Genomic DNA, 4,527 nt, shown 5'->3' on the forward strand with positions numbered 1-4,527 from the left:
TACCACTCAACTTCATTGTCATGTCGGACTAAGTCCACCTGCAGGGTTTAACATGGCAATCCTTATGAGCTCCTCTTGGGGATATTCTCAACCTAGATAACTAGGACACAGATTCCTTCTATAATCAACAATATACACTATAAGTAATATCATTTCCCAATTTATCGACCATATTGATTTATCGAGCTAAACCTCACCCTTTGATAAGTCAAAGAAATAAATATTAAATATATGTGTTTGTTATTATATTAGGATTAAGAGCACATACTTCCATAATAACTAAGTCTAGTTCTTTTACTAAGTCAGTAAAAAAAAACTTACCTAAATGGTCCTACTCAATACACTTAGAGTGTACCAGTGTAATTTATTAATCAAGATAAACTAATACTTAATTACACTACGACTATTCCGATGGTTTGTTCCTTTCCATCTTAGTCATGAGCAACTGTTTATAATTTATAAAGAACCGTCAACATGATCTTCTGTGTGTGACACTAAACACTATGTTGTCTACTATATAAATTAATTGAACAATTACATTTAACAAATAAATGTAGATATTGACCAATGTGATTCTTTTATTTCAAAATAAATGTTTACAAAAGTTAGGCTTTTAGTATACACTCCAACAAGTGTAACATGCTACACTTTTCCTTTTGCAAAAAGTAAGTACAGAATTTAACTTTGTTACCTAGCACTTTCAAATATGATCGGATTTCTCGGTGTTGAATAGCTCCTCGGTAGTACTAGAGCACAGCAGTTTCATAGCAAAGCAGTAGCAGGAAGCCGGAGCAGTCGAAATGCCAATCGGACTCGTAGAATCTTGTATGAGAGATGTCTCCTCAATGGCTTGGTCAACATGCTCTTTTATGGCGTCTGAAATGCGCCTTCCATAGCCTTGCAGGCGTCTTCCATAGGCAAAGTTTTATCCCAAAAAATGTTGCTCCTTATACTCTATGAAGTCTGATTTTATCCGACTGAATGTGCCTTTCAAGCTCTTGAAGGTGCCTTCCATGAACAGTACTAAAGGCGCCTTCCAAGCTCCTAAAGGCGCCTTGAGGACTGTTCATCCAAGGCCTTTTGTGCTCCTTTTACCCTGTAAAATGTGTTAGTCCGACATAAAAATATTTACCCTACAAAACAAGGTTAGCACAATGATAATATGATTAATTTATGACTTAGACCCTATCCTCCAGTCCAGGATCTAGTTAGGGTCTCAATTTAGGTTTCTGAAATAGATCTAAATTGGACCGATGTCTACTATCCCTTCAACCAAGATGTGTCCTCACTTAGTCACTCTCCTTCAGTAACTTATTCTCACTTACCAAATGTTGAGTTATCTCCTCAACATCCAATCTGACCCACCAGATCTTCCTGCCATAATCGCACATCCGGACCTCCTCCAGTTGAGAATCGAACATCTTGACCTCTTAGTAGAATCTCACATCTGAACTTCGCCAATCGAGAATCACATATCCCAACTAGACTTGCTATCTGGTGTTAAGTCCTCATTTCACTTACCAAATGTTGAGTTATCTCCTCAACATCCAATCTGACCCACCAGGTCTTCCTGCCAGAATTGCACATCCGGACCTCCTCCAGTCGGGAATCGAACATCCTGACCTCCTAGTAGAATCTCACATCTGAACTTCGCCAATCGAGAATCACATATCCCAACTAGACTTCCTATCTGGTGTCAAGTCCTCTGGACTTCGATCAAACTCTGCTATGCTTTAGTCTGAACTAGTCTCTGGTTTGAGTTAGCCTTATTCGATCGACCGATCCTCAGGTTCGGTCAACCGATCAAGTTATTTCTTACAAAACAGAGTTAGACAATATATCCCTATAAAATAAAGTTTAGCAAAGTAATATAGTAAGATGCATGAGTAGGCAGTAAGACTGTCTTGATTTCAACTTGGAAACCTTCCCGATTTCTTCAATTGGATCAGCGACCTAGAGTTTGTTCCTTCCCGAAACACGTCCTCACTATCGCTCTTCTCCAGTTGCTTACCTCAACCTACCTGCCAAACATTGGTCCTCCAGACCTATTTGGACTTTACCGCTTAGCATTGGATCGCCTCACCAGGACTTTCCCTCGATCTACGGTCCTACAGATCTATCGAGCTTCCCTGCCAAGTGTCAGGTCCTCTTGACCCACTTGGGCTTTATACCTGGCTTCCATGATCTATTAAGACTTTGTTCAGGTTAAGTAAATAGCCTATACACTTAGTCAACTTGTTAGACCACAACAAGACTTAACTTGAACCTTTGACAACATCAAGATTTAGGTTTGATTTTGGTGCATCCTGCACCAACAATTTCTCTGTTCTGTATTTTAATATTAAATAAAGTATTCAGAAGGATGTCTTGTTTAGTTGTCTTGACATCGTTGGTTCCTTCGTGTAATTCGATAAGCTTGTCCCATAGCTCCTTTGCATTTTTACCCAGACCGACTCGATTGAGTTCTTCTTTCGTGAGTTTGCACTGAATCGTGTTCAATGCCTTTGATTCAATCTGGGTCTTCTTTTTATCATCTGGATTCCATCTTTCTGAATTGAGTGGTACTTTAGTTTCTTCATCTATATGCACCCAGCACCCTCATCGAATGGTGAACTATTGCTCGATGTCTGTCTTCGAGTAAACCTTCATTCTCTTCTTCCAATACGGAAGTCATTTTCGTTGAAGAGAGGAGGACGAGCGGTGTTGTATCCCTCAAGTTGGGCCATTTAAATTATCCTACAAAAAGAAATGAAGAGAAATATTTCATAACTAGGTCTTAGATTAACAGAGTTTTAAGAAACAGAAATATTGATAACTTGAGTAGTGTCGCACCAACTTCGAGTAGAAATCGAACGATAAAGAGTTATTTGAAGAGGTAAATTTTACCAAGTCAAATAAATTATGAAAAGCTAAAATCCAAAAATAAAATAGTTCCCCTAGCTTGATTAGTGGTTAAACCAATTCAGAGCAGAACCTTTATCTGATACTACTTGTTGGATCGAGACACGCATGAGAGAGGGGAGAGGGTGTGAATCATGTGGTTTTCAAAACTTATCTTTTTGGTTTTGAAATAAAAGTATACGGAGCGGAAAATTTAAACACAAAAATAGAAAACAAGAAAACACGACTCTGTCGGTTTTACTTGGTTCAGAGCTTTCGGTGACTCCTACTCCCAAAGTTTGATTTTATCTGACTGAAGGTGTCTTCCTAGCTCTCAAAGGCACCTTTCATTAACAGTACTGAAGGCGCCTTCCAAGATCCCAAAGGCTTCTCGAGTATTGTTCACCCAATCCCTTTTGTGCGCCCTTTACCTTGTAAAATATGTTAATCCAATATAGAAATATTTATCTTACAAAACAAGGTTGGCACAATGATAATATGAATAATTTATGACTTAGACTCTATCCTCCTGACCAAGATCTAGTCAGGGTCTCAATTTAGGTTTCTGAAATCGACCTAAATTAAATCGACGTTTACTATCCCTTCAACCGAGACGCGTTCTCACCTAGTCACTCTCCTCAAGTGACTTATCTTCACTTACCAAGTGTCAAGTTACCTCCTCGATGTTCAATCTGGCCCACCAGGTCATCTTGCCTGAATCGCACATCCGAACTTTCTCCCGTCAGGAATCGAACATCCCTACCTCCTGTCAGAATCTCACACTTGTACTTCACCAATCGGGAATCAAACATCCCGACTAGACTTCCTGCCTGGTGTCAGGTCCTCTTAAGCTGTCAAGTTAGTCAACCTGCACACTTGGTAACAAGGTTAGATCAATAATATATCTAACTTTAATCCATTTGTCATTCATCAAAACTCAGGTTTGATCATTAATGTCAAATATACTGACACCTTGGTCTAACTAATCATGTGTTAATCAAGTCTAAGCCCTTATATATTCTAATCTAAGCAAAAATAAAAAAGTGATAAATCATACAATCAAGAAAATATATTTAATAATAAAAATGATCTTTCTATTGGTTCCTCCTGGATCATAGCCTCGATAAGATTTATCAAGGTAGTGGATTTGATTCTTGGGGATTCAATATTGATTAATTCTAACTGGATTAGTCAAGTTAGACTTAGGCATTCATGCTTAGACTAGGTTTCTATTTGTTCAGTTTACTAACGAAAAGTAAGATCTAAATTGATGTTTAGCCTTATATCCCAGTCTGGATCGATTATATATGACATTTTATTTTCCAAGAATCAGATCAAGGTTTTTGAAACCCAAAGTAAACCATTCTAATGAATCCTTGAGTTCTTTAACTTGAGTTTTTAAATTAGAATTCTCTTCCTCAAATTGTTGGACTTGAGTTGAGGTTCCATCTTGAACTTGTCCAGTCAAAGGACTTGGGTTAGCCTCCTCCTTAAAGGATTCAATCTCCTTTTGGAGTAACTTGATCCAGATATTAAACTTAACTGATTTATGCATCAAATAATTAATAAAATTATATAATTATCTTTTGTAAGAGAACTTATAATGTTATTTGGCCATTCGAAAATGGATATAGATCTGTGGCTTCT

The sequence above is a fragment of the Zingiber officinale genome, chromosome 1B (assembly GCF_018446385.1).
Source record: "Zingiber officinale cultivar Zhangliang chromosome 1B, Zo_v1.1, whole genome shotgun sequence".
NCBI lineage: Eukaryota > Viridiplantae > Streptophyta > Magnoliopsida > Zingiberales > Zingiberaceae > Zingiber > Zingiber officinale.